Source organism: Vicugna pacos, chromosome X (genome assembly GCF_048564905.1).
Source record: "Vicugna pacos chromosome X, VicPac4, whole genome shotgun sequence".
In the NCBI taxonomy this organism is placed as follows: Eukaryota; Metazoa; Chordata; class Mammalia; order Artiodactyla; family Camelidae; genus Vicugna; species Vicugna pacos.
Genome location: NC_133023.1, coordinates 81,939,887 through 81,958,316, shown reverse-complemented (window position 1 = coordinate 81,958,316; position 18,430 = coordinate 81,939,887).

The window sequence follows — 18,430 nt, the reverse complement described above, 5'->3', positions numbered from 1 at the left end:
TCATTTGCAAATATTATAAATGTTGTTTACTGAAGTCAAGTTGTAACAAAAATTACAAAGAATTATGGTTTCTAGCTTGAAAAAATAGTTCAGTTCAACATTTTATGATTTATTTGTACCTTTAAAGAAACCCATACTTTCTCAAAATTCTTCATCTCTTGATGTCCCCATGTATGCCCAAAAAATTGATTTTCAGCAAAGTGTTTTGTTTTTCTTTTGTGTTCACTAGTTCCATAACTGCTTTTATGGTAATTCAATGTGATTTCTATCTCTTCATTCATTTCTCGGCTATTTAACTTTTAAGATTCTAGTCACATAAAGAAATGCACAGTGAATTTTATGGATAACCAAAGGAAACTGATGGCTGTGCGCGCGCGCACACACACACACACACACACAAACTGACTTATCATTTGCATAGGTGTATTGTGAACATTAATATTTAAAAACCTGAAACTCAAGCAATGTGAGTACTAAGCTGTCATTATTTATTAAAGATGCCTTTACCATAGAAGCAGTAAAACATTATTCTGCACTAGCTGACAGGGAAAGCAAAACAATCTGCCTTCCCTGGAAGGGTGGTGTTTTAGCAGCTTTCCCCTGCAGGATTGAGGCTAGCTTGACAGGATTGATTATATTGACCATTTTATGGGTCGATTGCCAAGAGATTGAACAGTTGATTTGATTTGGTCTTCTTAATGGCCAAAAGGGCGAGACGGCTTGATTGGAATGATGACTTGAACAACAAATTCAACTGTGAAAACAGTTGAATCAATGGTGATATATTAACACCATCCAGCATCTCAAAGAAAGAGCTAATGTAGGAACTTCAAAGCCTGATTTTCACATTCAGCTGGGGCCCTTCATCTTGATGGCTAGCTCAGAATTAGAATTGCAGGAGACAACTTTAATTGAGAATATTTTCAAATTTTCCATAATGCAAATCAACATTCTAAAGGGTAAGATATTAAAGCAGCCAGAAAGAAAAACAACAAATTGCTAGTGCTATTGAGAAGCCTTGAAAACATGCCAAGCTAAAATAATGATGGACCATGATATGAGAATCTATAATGAATTTATAGCACAAACATCGTGACTCATAAGCTTGTCACACAAGAGCAATTTTATAAAGGAGTCTTTGCAGATTGATACCTATGTTCCCTGCTCAATTCCATCCTGAAGTGAGATTTTACCAAGTACTAGGAAACTGTATGATAATGAGTTAACATTAACACTTAAAAAGAAAATGCAGTTTTATGAAACAAAGATTTGCATACGTACATTAAGGCTTAGGTATCCATCTAGTCCATCTAGTTCTATGATTTTTGGCTCCACTTGTGACTGTGATGGCAGTGTTTACACATGCAAGGTGAAACAGAGGTTTGAAGCAATTACCAAGATGACTCTGGTTACAGTATTTCTTAACAAGGAAAATTATTGGGGGAGCATGAAATCCTCAAACTTTGAGTATCAGTTTTCCTTAAAACTTGCTTTTCTTTTAAATTGCTTTTTTTCCTCAATGGTGACTATTTGGTAGTTTTCTTTCACTGAGCTCTTTCTCTGCCTGTCCATATCCGAAATGTTACCATCCTGAGGGCACAGTACACCAGAAGTTTTCCTAGGTTTGAAACAGGACTGCATCTGATCAGCTATCAGTGGTGATGCCCGTTTATCTGGGAGTCTGGATCCTCAATATACAAGGTAAGAGTAGAGAGAGGAGCAACTCCGTTTCTGGAGCCTTTGACCAAGACAGAGGCATGGCCTATCAGATTTCTGTTCTTGAGATGTAAGGCCTAGATGAGAGAATGTGAATTTGAAGCAGATTTTGTCAGAGATCTTCGTCTCTGGTCCTGAATTTACCCATTCATTCAACAAATATTTATTGAACACTTATGATATGCTTGGCAATGTGCCGGGGCAGTGTATGCAGTGGTTAATAATATAGGCATAGTCACTGACAGCCATTAACAGAATAATCTCCAAAATATATTTGTAATTTAAAATTTTTATATGAACTGTTATAGAAAAGGCCAGTGTTATGAATGAATAATGGAGATTGATGGTGCCTTTAGATAGTTGATGAGGGAAAGTCTCTGAAGAGTAGCATTTAAGAGGACACCTGAAAGATAAGTAGGGTCTTAATCAGGTAAAGAGGTAGGGGGAAAAATGGCCTGAAGCATATGTGAAGGCTTGGAAGAGAGAGGCCCATGTGGCTGGGGGCAGAGAGACAGGGAGACTAGCTTACCACATACCTGGAAAGGTAGGTGGAGGCCAAGTCATGCAAGGTGAATTAGTAGCCTAGTGCTGCTGTAACAAGTACCACTGACTGGGTGGCTTAAACCACCAGAATTTACTGTCTCATAGTTCTGGAGGCTAAAAGTGCAAAATCAAGTTGTTGGCGGGGTTGGTTCCTTCAGACAGCTGTGAGGGAAGGATCTGTGCCAGGCGTCTCCACTTGCTTTCAACTTGGCCATCTTCTCCCTGTGTCTTTTCACATTGTCTTCTCTTTATCTGTATGTTTCTGTGTTCAAATTTCCTTTTTTTTTTCCCCTTAATGAACCAAATGGACCGAATATTAGCTTAGGGACTACTCTAATAATATAACTTAAATTGATCACCCCCGTAAAGACCCTCTCTCCAAATAAGGTCGCATTCTGAGGTCCTGAGGGTCAGGACTTCAACATATGGATTTTGGAGGGACACAGTTCAACCCAGAACACAAGAGCCCTGGAGGATATGTTAATATTTTGGACTCTCCTCTGAGTGCTTAGAGCTGCCGTGGAAGGATTTTAATTTTTAGAAACATCCTTTTGTTGTGTGGGGAATCTCTTGTCAGGGGTTATATTAGTTTTCTATGGCCGCTGTAACAAATTAAGACAAATTTAGTGGCTTAAAAAAAACACACATGAATTTACTATCTTACAAGACTGCAAGTGAAAAGCCCAAATCAGTTCACTAGGGCTTTAGGAAGGCAGAAGGTTTCCTTCTGAAGGTGTTGCTGGTGACTAGGTTCTTGTCCCATCACAGAAAGAATTCAGAGACGAGACAGGGAGGTTAAGAAAGAAAAGTATTAAGGGGTAGATAGTCCACTCTCAAGGGGAGAGCAGGCTGGCTCACTGAGCGGCTGCCCTGAGTTTCTTTGGCCAGTTAGTTACATAGAGTGTAAAAATGAATGGGCAGAATATTCATCAAGGAGGGAGGGGCTTGGGGGTCGTACTCCCTGGTTTTCATCTTAACTCCACCTTCCCGAGGGGAGGAGGGATTTTTGTCCTCATTTAGTCAGGATCAGAAGTGTCATGGTGCATGATGGGTACTTCTAATCTGCAAGGCTAATTTTATTGAAATGAGGGCAAAATGAGCAAAAGGTTACATTCAGACATTAGAGATTCCTGCCTTTTCCGACCTTTTTTTGTCATCCTCCAGGCCACTCATCACCCCCAAAATGTGTGATTTCTTATCAGCCCAGAGGTTCCTGCTTTTCTTTCTCTGCCCAGGGACTCTGTTGTTTACATGATGTATGGCTTCCTGCATTTGGCCCATGCCCCTCCTTTTTGCCCAATTCCTGCCATTTGGCCAGGGTCCCCCTTGCTCTGCTCTTATCTAGCTATCTCTGTCTGCTCTAACAAAGGCTCTAGGAGAGAATCGGTTTCCTTGCCTTTTCCGGCTGCCAGAGGCCACCTGCATTCCTTGCCTCATGGCTCCTTCCTCCGTTTTCAAAGCCAAAAATACAGCATCTTCTCTCTGACGTCACCTCTGATCATTACATTTTCTCTTTATGACACTACCTCTCTCTTATAAGGACCCTTGTGACTACATTGGAGCAAACCATACAATCCAGGATAATCTCCCCATCTCAAGATTCTCAACTTAACCACAGCTGCAAACTCCCTGTTACCATGTAAGGGAAAACACACACAGGATCCAGGAATTAGTTTGTAGGCATCTTCTTGTGTGTTGTGGGGAGAGGTGTGCAAAGAGGTGTTACTCAGTCCACCACAGGAGTAAAGGATGAAAGCAAAAAGCCAGTCACAAAGCTTTTGTAGCAGTCTAAGCAGGAGATGCTGGTAACTCAGACGAGGTAGCGATGCAGGGAAATAGTCAGAGTGGAGAATGATTTAGGACACCAAATCAACAGGACTTGCTAATGAATTGGATGGGATAGAGGAGGGAGAGAGATGAGAGGGGTCAGTGTAGTTCTATTTATATTAATATGCCTCCTGGTTATTCTGAATGTCATCTTTATATCATGGACTAGGAAATTTAAAACATGCATTTTGAAAATGCTGTGTATTTCTAAAAGCCATTTTTGATTCAAAAAGAAACTTTGTTTCTATGTTTACTTTGGCATAGGTAGAAACTTTGTTTTTAACTTGTTGTTGGAAGAGTTGTGTAAAATGGTTTGCTCAGGTTTTGAAACCCTATGAATAAATCATTTGAAATGGCCTACTAAATTTGCTATTTATCTCATTAAGTTTGAAAATGAAAGAGAAAAATAAGCTAAAGAATTGGAAAATAAAGTCAACTGGCAAATGAAAACTGGTTGAGTGCTCAACGTGCATCAAGAGCAGGTGCAGCTGAAATACTAACAAACAAGAAGAAGAGTGTTCCTGAGCAGATGACCAAAAGTTGCGGTGTTGTGTATGGCACTACCAGAAGGGAGGCTGGACTCTAGTTGGAGGTCTCCATAAGAGTCCAGTGAGGGTGACTGACAAAGACAGACCTGTTGAGAAGTTCTCTTGACTGAGTCCTATAGCCAGGAGCTCTGGGGAATATTTAGGGATGAAGGAAGAGAAAACATAAAACTACATGGGCGTTCTTGGGTTAGACAATTAGCACATTAGAGGTGCACTTGGTAGCAAATTCAACATATGAATAGAGGGGAGGGTATAGCTTAGTGGTAGAGCGCATGCTTAGCATGCACGAGGTCCTGGGTTCAATCTCCAGTACCTCCATTAAAAAACAAAGCGAGTTACCCACCCAATACGGAAATAATAACTATTTTATGATGTTTGACATCGCTCTAGGAACAGATCCCAGAATGCTGTTCAATTAAAAAATCCCTTTAGGAAAAAAAATACCCATTTAAATGATGACTGTTGGCCCAGCAACACTATTTGAAGAAAATCTGTTTCAGAAGTTGATGAATTGTTGATTTATTTCTTTGTTGCCAGTTACCGACTGAATTTGGAATGAAACACATCCCCTGCATCAGGAGGTTTCCATTTTGAATTATTTCTAGTGCCTTCTGTAGTGTAATGTGGTCTTATGGCAGGATGTAATTGTTCTGAATGTCACTAGATGTCTTCTATTATTAACTCTCATTTGTCCTAAATGGAAAAGATGTATTAGGGCTATGTTTGTTTTAGTTAAGGAGATCTAAGGTTTCATACAAGTCTGTAGAGGTAAGTTTACTTGTACTAATTAAACAAAGTATCTAGATCATTAGAAACTCTGGGCCATAGCATCATCTAATTAGACTACCCAGGCAGTATAGTGGGGTCAGCACTTCTCCTCACTTGTTCTGCCTCTGCCTGCTCCAGCTCCTCCGGAGACGGGCCTGCCCTATTCACCATCTGAAATCTCAAATGGTCTGATCCTACTTTCTGATCTGTAAACAAGTCACATGGTATGTAGCCTTTTATGTCCTGATTTGCAGGGACATTTTGCTCTGTAATGAAAGCCTTGCCACTGACTAGTCCAAACACGTTTGTATAGGAAGCTCCCTCAGAGGCACACTTTAACAGACGCCACCTGATGTAGAAGTCCACTACGTACAAGCGTGCCTTTTAAGGCTACTCAGTGTTCGAAATGTAGGCCCCCTAGGAGAGGAAGTTCAGCCACAGATGCCGTTTCTGGTTTTGGTAAGGACTGGGGAGGGAAGCAGGAAGAATGGATAAATGAATGAAGGAGACCTCATCTGTTATTAGTACGACAGGGTTTCCACCTATAAAAATAGGGGGCTGTATTCAATTTCTAAGGTTCCTTCCTTATGGAAGATATCTGGAAAAGAAACATCTCTCTCATCCTTGGGACCTCCCACTCTAATGCTGTTCCCTAGTCCTGTCACCAAAAGGATGGAAACATAAAACCACACCAACTGGGGGTAAATGTCTCACAATATTTCTGGAACTGCATGTCAACTCTTGATTATTTATTATCTCACGAGCCTGTGAGTGAGTGGGTCATGGTGAGCCTCCTTCACAAGGGGGAGGACAGGTAGTCAGCATCTGGCCACTGGGAGCCAACACAGCTGACTCCATATCCAGCGTGGTGGATGCCATCCTGAGGTACAAGGAAAAGCCACATGATAGGGAGGAAGGAGCATGGGTGTTGGAGGCCTTATAGATAGGGGGTTGATTCCTGCCTCTACCATTGTCTATCAATGTGACCTTATGTAAGTTATTTGATTTCTATTAGCCTCAGTTTCCTCATATGTTAAGTAAGAATAATTATCTTGCCTATGAGGGTAGGTATTCAGCAATGATCCTTATTATGCTAAAACTATTACTATAAGAAAGTCAAAGGGTAGGTCAGAAAGACAGGGTTGCCTACACATTTTTGTTTGTTCTGTGTGCAGTGGTACTAAGAATCGTCTTGTGTACCACCGATCCCTTGACTAATTCTGGCCCTTAGCCTAGGGTTGTCAGTGTTAAGAGTAGGTGTTTGCAGCTCTTAACCTTCTGCTATCTGCCCCGCTGTGGGTTAGACAAAAATGTAATAAATCCTGCCTCTCCTCCCATCTTACTATGGTTGGCCTACGCAGTAAAAAGAAAGACACAGTTACGCATGTGAATATTTCACTATGGAATGGAGAATATCTGTGATGGTTAATTTTATGTGTCAACTCAGCAGGGCCAAGGGATGCCCAGATAGCTGTTAAAACATGATTTCTCCATGTGTCTGGTAAGGTGTGTCTCAAAGAGATTCGCATTTGAATCAGTAGACTGAGTAAATAGATCCGCCCTCACTGATGTGCCTGGGCGCCGTCCAGTCTTTTGAGGGCCCAAATAGAACAAAAGGGCAACTGAAAGGTGAATTCTCACTCTCTTCTTGAGCTAGGATTTCCATTTTTCCTGTCCTCGGACATCGGAGCTTCTAGTTCTCAAACTCTGGACTCGGATTGAATTACACTGTCAGTTTTCCTTTGCTTGAAGATGGCAGATTGTGGGACTTTTTAGCCTCCATAACCACGTGAGCCAATTCCTATAATAGATCTCCTCTTATGTATATCTCTATATAGATCGATCAATCGACTGATGGATCTATCTGGTATGTCCCTCCTATCGTTTCTCTTTCTCTGAAGAACCCTAATACAATATCCAAATTAATTTTAGTAATAATAATTATAATAGTGACAGCTAAAGTTTATGAGCATTTACTATGTTCCAGGCTCTGTGCTCAGTCCTTGACCTGCAATAATCACTTAGTCATCACAACAGTCTGATGAGACGGCTACTATTATTATTCTCCTGGTAAGCCCAACCCACTAAGGCTCAGAGAGATTAAGTAGCTCGCCAAAGGTCACGTAACTAGTAAGTGTAGGAATGGGGATTTGAGCCCAAATCTGTTTGACTCTCTAGCCTGAATCTCACCACTAAGTTGTTTTAAATGAACCTCAATTGCTGTGAGATTCAAATGAGCCCATAATTGTGATAGTGCTTTCAAAACCTAGACTACTATCAAAATGGAAGGGCTTATTATTACCCAGATGATTAACTGGGCCTATCGCTGTTTATCCAGATGCTTGGCAGCATGTAGGCAAAGCCTAAGGCTATAATGGGCCTTTTCCAAGTGGCAAAAGCTTCAGTGTAATATAAGCTAATTGGTGACATGTCTTCCTTTTCAAAGCAATAGGCAAAGCTCATTAAGTGCAGCTTCCTAACGGCACACCTCTTTTAAGTAACTGCACCTGTTTGACAATTCAGAGTGATGCCAGAACATCAGAACATTGGCCACTGTTCTCCAGTATTCAGTTCTTTTAACAAACATTTATTGAGCACCTTAACTCTGTCCTCTGCATGCTTACGGAGCATCTCATGTGTTCAGAGTATTCTTTGTCTGGATCAAGCTTTGTGACTTACATTTGGAAACACTACTTTGAAAAGCCCAGAGCAGAAAGGCCGGGATAAAAGTTGTTTAATACACTAAGAATACTTATTTACCTGGCGTTCAGAGGTTTAAGAGTAGTGATATTATATGTATCAAAATCACTCAAAGGAGCTCACCTGGATTTCATTTATTTATTTGTTTGTTTGTTTCTTTTCTTTTTTTGTTTTTAATTGAAGTACAGTCTGTTTACAATGTTGTGTTAATTACCTGGGTTTTACTACTAAGATTCCAATGTAGCTGGTTTGGGATGGTGATTGTCACAGCTGCCCAAGTGGTGCTCATTGTCCAGCTAGGCTTGCTTAGCCACTGGTCGATAGCATCTTTTCCTGTCCAAGCTTTCAGCTAATGAAGGAATGCAATAAAAGGAGAAACTAACCAGAAATTTGGCTTTAGGTCTGACCTACCTGCTTCCTTTCCCTTGGTCCTTGTGGTCACCCCCAGCCCTTTTAAGTGTCTGACTTTCTGCTCATAAGAAACATATCCACACTTTTAGCAAGTGAAGTGAAGATCCGGGTAATTCAATAGTCAAAACCTCAAATGGTGGTAGAGTTCAGGCTGGTAATACAAAGGAGTGAGGCAAGCCAGATGGAGACTAGACCCCTATCTGAAGTGAGGATGGTGGTGGGGGAGGGGAGAGCAGCTATGACTGTAATCCAGCCAGTTGTTCCCTTAGACTCAGAATGTTGTCCTTGGACTTGGTCTAGGAGCATCAGCAGAAAACTTGTTAGAGATGCAAACTTTCAAGCCCTGCCCCCAGATCCGGTCATTGAATCTGAATCTGGTGGGGGGAGGGACAGCAGTCTGTGGTCCAACAAGCCCTTCAGGGGCTTCTGATACAATATAACGTTTTCAAACCACTGCCTATAGTATCACAGGCCCAGTGTGATCAGATCTGATCTTTCAAAAAAAGACAGGAATCTGGCTTTGTTTTATTGAACATGTTTAAACTGTGCTATGCGGTAGAATATCTGTGCTCGGCTAATTTGGAACATCTCTTGGCTTTTAAAGATTGGTAAGTAATTCAATTAGTTTTTGTTTGTTGTTTTTTTCAATATACCCTGTGGTTCAAAGAAAACACATCCTTGGGCTAACCCTCAATTTTCTCTATCCTACAAGGGTTAAATAGTTTTGAAATACCCCTCGTATCTTAGTGACACTCCTCAGCCCACCCCTCAGTATCCTGAGTAACCAATTAAACCATGAAACTTGGAATGCTGGAAGAGATAATTTAGCTCTAAGAACCCCAGCCTAGCTATATTATTAATTTTAGGAATAAAAACAAACAAGCAAACAAAAAATTAGGAAGGACTGCGGATTCAATCAGCGTCACAAGTTTAAATCCTTTGTCTTTCAAACTAAATTTCTGGAGAGGATCCATCCCTGGCTATTAATAATAAATTACATAAATCTCCAGGGAAGTCCTCTTGATGTTTTCAACCTATTCCACTTATCTGGAGAGGAAGGAAGGCATGTGAGGTCTACATTGTGATATTTGCAGCTCTAACCTAAGTACAGACATGATTTTAGGACCCTTTCTACATTTGAGGAATTATGTGTGTGTGTGAGAGAGATTTACTTAGACTGAGCTCATCAAAGGGTGGTTTTTGAAAGCCACTGTATAGCACAGGAACACTGGAGTTTAAAATATATCACAGGATGACCGACCATCCCAGTTTTCCTAGGACTGAGGAGGTTCATGAAAAGGGGAACTTCCAGTTTCAAAATCAGGACAGTCTGAGAAAACCAGGACAACTTGATCATCTTTGTCTTTAATGCTAATGTTTCTCTTGCATCACTTTGCTTTGGATGTGGAACAGAATAAAGGTGGGAGTTGGTAGAAATGTTGCATTGTATTGTTAAAAGCAATTTTATAACTGGCTAAAATCAAAAGGCAGATGTTGCAGGAAAGCAAATTTTAGCCAGAAATAAAAAAAGATTTTCAGATCGAGGTGCTACACTGAGTGCCTAATATGAGATACAATGACCTGGAAATCAGACAGGATTCAACACAGTGTTGACCCCAGAGAGAGTTTAAAGCGTGGTTAAATATGGAGGCAAAGGAATAAAGCTTCTGAAGCATCAGGTCTGAAGAGCAATTGGAGGTCAATGAACTGCAAGTTCGGCAGGTTGGGATAATGAAGAACAGGATAGGAAGCAGAGTACAAGGTGGATCAGAGTGAGTAGTAAGCAACAAGAGGGTATTTGCAGCCTATTTTTGTGTGGTGGTAGGTCTATGGTATAGGAGGAGATCTTACAAACTAAAGGTATAGGACAGTCAGGAATTTTAACATCTGCAGTTCATGGAAGGTTGGATTAAATGACCTTATATCCCCATTCAGTTTTAATAATCTTTGAAAATTCAGATTCTGTTTAAGAAATAGATAACATGCTTGTATTAGTAGTCTTTGACTATCTCTTCATTTCTAAACTAGGGATAATAAACCAAACTTCATGAGATTAATGTGAGAATTAAAGAAAATGAATCATTTAGCACAATGCCTGGCACATAATAGTTGCTCAGTAAATGGGAGCTATTGTTATTATGAAGTCTTAAAATACATTTTCCTACATCTAGTTACATCTAGTCTTTCTTGATAGAAAATTTTGTTGTTTCCTTTTTGGTAAGAAATTGTGAAACTAATTTTTTCAACTGGCGAATATCTCATAGTAAACACTGCCATATTATTGATGCTTGGTGCAAACATTTCAATTCTCCTTATAATTGTTTTCTGACCTGACCTCAACAATAGTAACCTTTTCTCTTGTCCATAATTTAAGTTTTCACTAAATAAAGCTTGCACTGCATTTCTAATTGCTTTGCATGACATTCTCCCTTATACAAGTATAGGTTAGAGCAAATCTTTTTCAGTCATTTGGGATATAACACTAAATCATATTAATGAAATAAACCCAACTCATTGAACTTAAATAAGATGCTATAAAACTATAAATCATGACATATGACTACCCCTAGGTTTTATTATTTCTAATTTATAGTAACTCTGACTTGGAATTTATTTTACTAATTTAAAAGAATTAATATTTCATAGGGAAGTAGCATGTAATAGAAGGCAATGGAATAGGGTAGGTATTAAATGCATGGATTTTTTTGTAGTCGGGCAGATTAGTTTAAATCTTGGTTCCAGTGTTGTGGAATCCTCAGGTAAGTCATGTACTGTAACTTAAAAATAATGTCTACATCAAAGTGTTGTCAGTGGGGCTTAAATTAAATGAAATGAGTCATACAAAGCATTTAGCACAGTAAGTTGCTAAATAAATGTGAATTCTTTCTACCAGCAGTACTGCTATTGGTAGTCATTTGAACATCATAAAACAATCTTTTAAAATCCTCATTTTGATGAAAGATATCACATGTATTCTTTCTGTTCGAATCTGATATTTTGTCTGATTATTTATGACATAACTCTATCTTGCATATTAATCTTTATACCTTGGCTACGCTAGTGTATTTGGCACTTAGGCAGAAGGGATATTAAAATATTTAAAACCTAATACCATGTGAGCACTGACAATTCAGAACATTCAACTGGCTGATAAGAATGGGCACTAGCCCTAACAGTCCATTAATACCCTACCCCTGTATACTGACTGACCAGTAACCTGCCTTTGACATATGGCTGAAGGTGGGGTGAAACGTCATGGGTGTTTGAAAGGCCAAAGTTGGCAGTATGATTGGGTCAAAGAAGATTTGAGCATGGGTAAATCTAACAATTTATTGTGGTGTAGTATTCTTGACTAAAATCCTTGAAGATGGTATGAGGTTTCTGTTCCAGTTTTCCATGTATTGAAGTCTTTGGTATTAGGTATAGTCTTTGGTATGGCATGAGTATGTTCCTTAGTGGGAAACTAATGTGAAGATGTCCAAGCTTTCTTCACTCCTTTCAGTAATAATAGCAGAGGCAGTAGACTGGTCAAGATTGAAGTGAAACGTGTGTGTATCTATGCTACCACATGATCAACTCAATTAATTTTACTTCCAAAACATTTTAGGCCTGGCCTATACATGCAGCTTAATTTAAATATAGTGATGTCCCAGCCTGGTTTGACGTCCCATGGTAACTCCAGATATTTAGGGACATTGGCCAGATTCTCTGGCACAAATTAATTTCAACTATAAAACTATATTTGCTTAGGGAAGGAGAAAATGCTAGAAATCTTAACAATCAAAGGTAAATGTATCAATTTCACAGGGTATTATAGCTCCAGAAAGAATTAGAAATCACTGGCTGGGTTTTTGGTAGAAGAAGAATAGGAGTTAATTTGAGTCAAACAAAAGGGAAGGGAACCTAATTTGGCAAGTTCAATAAAGGACACCAATCTGTGTTTCAATAATGCCACATGTCTGAAAGGAAATAAAAATATAAAGATAATTATTCAGATATATTAAAATAACTACTTATTAGATGATTTTTGTACAGATGTTAGGTATTCAAATCATTCAAAGCTACTAAGGTCTTCAGCAGGTCAACATGGTGCCTTTTAGACCATAGCGAGGCGTTTGTGTTTTATTACAAGTGTGTTTTAATCTTCTGGATAGTTTTGAGCCAAGGAGTGTTATATGATCAAATTTATATGTTAAAAAAAATGACTTAGGATGTTTAATGGATAACTGAGGACTCACCCTTGGTGAAAGGTTTGAAATGACAGTGGCTAGGACTAGAGTGACACTGGTAGAGGAGGTGATAAAAGGTAAAATTTAGTATTTATTTTGAAGATGGAGCTGTTAGGGTTTCCTGGTATGGTTTATGTAGGTGGTGGGGTGATGGAAAGAGCAAAATCAAAGATGGCCCCCTAAATATTTTGTTTAAGCAACTAGGTGAATGATGGTGCTGCTTCCTCGTCTGAGGAAAATGTGAGATGCTGTTGGGTTTTTTCTGCTCTCAATCCCAACCTCCAAACCTCTGTTAAGCCTATTATCCATTTTCTGGATGTCTGCTCCTTGGATAGTAACACTAGTGAAGAATCCTTTCTCTCTGCTGATTGAATTCACCACTGTATATTCATCCTCTTATAACTCATCTGAGTTCTCATTGTTACCAGCAATATATTTACTTAACTATTAAATTCTGCATGGGAGCTATTACAAACTCTTCCACTCTTCTCAAGCCACCCTCCACCGTTTGCTCCTCCTATTCCCTGTATATAGTAACTGTATATAGTCATCCCGCAGTAACTGCAGGGAATCGGTTCCAGGACCTGCTGCAGATACCAAAAGCCCCAGTGCTCATTCCCATTGTAAGCCCTATGGATGTGGAGCCCTCGGATACAGAGGACCAACTGTATTTTACTTTGTGGAGCATTTTAAAGTCATTTGATGTGAGTTTTCTCCCATTTTTAGGACCTCTTCTGCTTCCCTCCTGTCTTAAAGGAGTTTCCCTGTTCTTTTTCTAGGTTAATATCCCACTTACACTGTTGATTAATGGAAGAGATGGTAGAAAATTGAATTATCTTTTTCTCTCTTCCTAGTATTTTCAGAGTTCATTTTCCACTGAGATTGCTAATTATTATAATGAGTGTGTTAGCCTAGATCTGTCAGGGGCCACCAAATCAAGAAGGATCTCCTGAAAGAGAAATGAGCACAAAGGAATGAAGATGGGAGAGAGAGGCAGAGAGAGAGACACACATATAGAGACAGAGAGACACAGAAAGAGACAGACACTGTCTGTCTCCTTGGAGTGTGCCCAGCCTGAAGCTACATATATTCCGAGACTGCTCTATAAGCTTATAAATTACATTTTCAGATTTTCACTGAAGCTGGGTTGAATAAGGTTTTTGTCACTTGCAACCTATTGAGTCCTCTTATGGTGACCCCTGAAGCACCTCTGATTCTAGCAACCAAATTGAAAATAACCATTCTTGATTATAGCCCTCAAAAACTCATTTTTAGGAAATAAAAACAGCTTAAACTTTTTTTTTTTTTTAAGGAGAAAGAGCTGTTGAGAGACAGTGTTGATTGATGGAAAAAGTAAGAGGGAAAATGCTCAAAAGCATAGGTAAGCAGTTAGCTTTTAGAAAGGAGAAGGAAAATCTGTGTCAGGAAGATGAGAACTCTAATCTATTCAGTCTTATTGAACCAACTTTGTTTACATGCCTGTCCCAGAACCAACCATTGTGGCTAGAGACATGAAATGTTCTGGCTGGCCAAGCCAAGGGCATCAACTCCTACCTGCCAGGGGTGAGGATAACTGGAACTACCTTAAGTTGGGTAGGAGTGGCTTCCCATAGGAGAACAAAATGAGGCATAAAAGGTTTAGAAACCAATGCCCTGGAACTTAAGTCAGTAAGGCTAAATAGTAAATATTTTAGATTTTGTGGGCCATTTGGTCCCTGTTGCATCTACTCAGCTCTACCTTTCTAGTATGAAAACAGCCATAGACAATGAGTGGGCTTGGCTGTGTTCAGACTTTATTGACAAAAATGGGCAGTGGAGTGGATTTGGTCTGTAGGCTGTAGTTTGCCAGTCCCTGTCTTGGAAGGTTGGCAGTGACCTGATTGAAAACCCAAGGAAATTTTCTTAGTGCTTCATATTCCTTAAACAGGAACCTGAGAACAGGCCAGAGTCACAGAAGAAAGGAATTATCTTTTAAAATTCTGCTTCTAGCTTATGTCCTTGATGAAGTCTTTTCTTATTCCCTCCCCAATCCAGAAGTAACCTCTCCTTGTTTAGTACTTCCCTAACATTTAGTCGGCACGTTTCTATCGGGACTTTCATCATCTTGTAGTATATTATAGGGCTGTTCATACAGATTGCACCAGTTCCGCTCCCTGGAGGGTGGAGACTAGAATTTGTTTCTCCAGCATCATGCACAGCTCCTTATATTGTGGAAAGGGCTCAGTAATCTTTTGGGGGGGGTTGAATTGAAATCCTCCATATTTCACACATTTTAAATGACATTTAAATATTATTACTAGATAACATTCAACTACTCTAGAAAATTTGGGAAAACAGAGAAAAGTATAGTAAGACAGTACAGCATCATGGTTGACAGCAAAGGCTTTGCAATTCTGCTGACTCCGCTTCAAATCCTGGATGTACTATGTGCTTATTACTATCTCCATGTGGCCATGGCCATGCCTCCTAGTCACTGTGATTCCTAGGTTCTCCATCGTTGACATGGAGGTTATAATCATACCTCCCAGCATTGTTGTGAGGAACTGATGAAGTTTTGTACCTAAAACTCCTGGTATATAGGAATACTTGATGAATGGTAGCTACGTTATTACTATTTTTATTATCTATATTATTCATCCAGAAATTCATTTGTAATGAAAGCATTCTCTAACAGATTCAGAGTCACTGGGCACATAATATTCCTGTTACTGCTAATTACCTTTGAAAGTGTGCACTGATGATTGAGTTGGTTTGAGATGATCTGGCCATTTCCAAATAAAATGTAAAACATTCTATTCAACCTATGGGCTGCAATAGGTTGCAATAAACAATCCAGAGTGGTGGCAAGAGATTGAGATAAATAAGTACAGAGTCTAATTATCAGCCATGTTTTTATTAGAAGGGTATAGGTCATACTGTGATTTGTTACATTTGTTAATGACAGCACTGAATGACCTACTCTATACTTTAGCTTGGGGTGTGTGTCCTGGGGCTACAGCAGCTGTATGTCAATCAGCCGAACTGTATATCTGGCTAATAGCCAACTAAACACATTTGTTCCCCGCCTCTTGTCATACTAAAATAAAATATACTCAGTATATGAAAATGATACCACTGACCCTTTTAAAGTACCTGGGACTTTTCCCAGTGGTGATCACAAGCTGTTATGAGGCATACAACACTCCTTAGAATGCACTGGGAGTAGGTAGAAGGTTCTCATTGGAGAATTAGGTTATTCAGTGTCATCAATGCCCTGATGTCCTTTTTTGGATGTTCACACCAGCACTGACACTTCCAGATCTAGGCTAGCCATTCTTTAGCAAGAAGAGAATGGGTGAGGGAGTTTTCAGTGTCCCATCTTATAGGGTACTGTGTCTGCTTCTACTCCACAGACTGCTTGCCTGGCTTTGATAACCTTGCATCTATGTGCTCCCTGGGACTAAACTGGTTCTTAGATATGCTTGTATCCAGAGTTACCTGCCCTTTCCTGTTCCCCCTGGATCTGATCAGTGCCTTCCATTGTAGCCCTTTGCCGAGGCTTTGTCTCAGATGCCAAATGTCCCATGTCCTCAAATTACCTCCTTATGAATCCTTGTGCCAGTCAAAATTCTCATCTCCTTTGTATAGTTTATTTTAATTATGAATCAAGAGAAAGGCATCATTTGAAATTTATTCTCCCTGATATTTCAGTGACTGAGAGTATCTTACCCTGTCATGTAGCTCTGCTGGCTTTAGGTAACTTCATCTATCTAGTTGAAGTGTTTGCTATGTCCCAGACCCTTTGTTAGGGGTCTGATTAAGTCCCAGTTTTCTTGAGGAATCTATGGTCTTGAGGGTGAGAAAGGCATATAAGGAAGAAATTATTAATACAATGTGGTATTTGCAATGATTGAGGACAGAGTATGTTATTTGAAGGGACCTAGCTCAATCTTGAGGTATCAAGGAAAGTGACTTGTAAGAGATGTGAACTGCATCTGAGAAGTAGGATTTAGCCAAGTGAAGTGAAGGTGAAGGTCATATTAAGCAGAATAGATTGTACGAGGTAACAGAGCTGGGAAAGAACATTGTGTGTGATGAAACCTATAAGCAATTCACAGGTACCGAAAGGGACAAAGAATGAAACACAAGACAGGAAGACAGAAGCCCCGCTCATGGAAGGGTTTTTTTTGAACTTTGTTTGGAGGGTGATGGGGAGTAGTGAAGCATGTTTGTAAGGCTGAAGAGAAATATCTAGCAGAGGGAAAGACTGAAGATGCAGGGGAAGGGAGTCAATGACAGAATGTGATGATGAAGATGGAAAGGAACGAGAAGGAAAAGCACAAATGGAAGGGTCGCCTTTGCGGGATATACTGTCTTCTGGACTTTGTGCTTCTTCATAAATCTACTTAAAATTGAACTCTTCTGTACTCCATGGATACAAGACATGCCCTCCTCCTTCTCTTTTGTTTCCTGCCTGTCTTAGCTCTTCCAGCCCACTCTCCAAATTGCACCCTTGCCTAACGTCCAACGTGACAGACTGTGCAAACCGGCCAGAATTGTCCTCTATAAGAAGTATTTAATACATAGTGGTGGCATTTGACAGTTCACAAAGCCTTTCACACCCATTATCTCAGAGCAGCCCTGGAAGATAGGCAGAAGAGCTGTGGCCATACCAATTTTACAAGGCTCAGCAAGTTTAAGTTCCTCGTCCAGCGTCAAGTGACTTAAAATGAGGAAGTCTCAGAGCTTCAACTAGAATCCAAGTCTTGTAATTCTAGGTCCCATACTCTTTCCGCTATACTCAGATGCTCATTGAAAGCTTTGTGTAGGAATACATGGGTTGTATGGGTGAATAAAGAATCAAGCCCATGATCTCAACTCTGAGTATGGTTCTATAGCGAGCTAATCTCGTCTGCTGGATCAGCATCGAGTCATCACAAATAAACGCACCCAGTGTGTTTGTTCTCTGTGAAATGAGAAGCAGAAACTCTGTTTCATCTCTGGGCTTCTTTGTGGACAATGTATATGGAAATGAACTTTTTATTAGTCATTTATTCTTGATTGATTTTATAGATCACCCTGATCTGATTCTTCTTCTTTTTTTTTTTTTTTTTTTTTTTTGTGGTGGCAGGTAATTAGGTATTTGTTTGTAACTGGGGATTGAACCTAGGACCTCGTGCATACTAAGCATGTGCTCTACCATTGAGCAATACCCTCTCCGAGTCCTCTTTTTCCTTCTCCTTACTTACCTTTGTTTTATTCCCCTCTTCTTAAGTACCATTGGGCCATCTTAGACAGTCACAATGGAAACATATAGTATTAAGCAAGTGACACTATATAGCAATAGTTTTTGTGAAAGGCTTAGCATTTGAAAGTGTTAAAGTTCAAAACTCACACCTACTTTTGGTCTATTGAATTCCTCTAGCTTATACTTTTTCGTCATCAGGATAATTAAGACTTTCCTGTATGTATTAGGCCTCTAGCTCTGATAAAATGAATAAAGTATATGAATAGGGGAAAAATGAGCTATTTTACTAAAGGGTCTAGCATCTGGGTTATATACTGCAAACTCTATCATTTATTTAGCTGTCTGCCCGTGGAAGTACCTCAGATGAGACGGCATTGAAGGCAAAATTAGGATCATTAAATTATTCAAGCCCCTCCTCAGTACATCATCTTAGTCTCTCTTTCATCCTGGTGCAGTTGTAG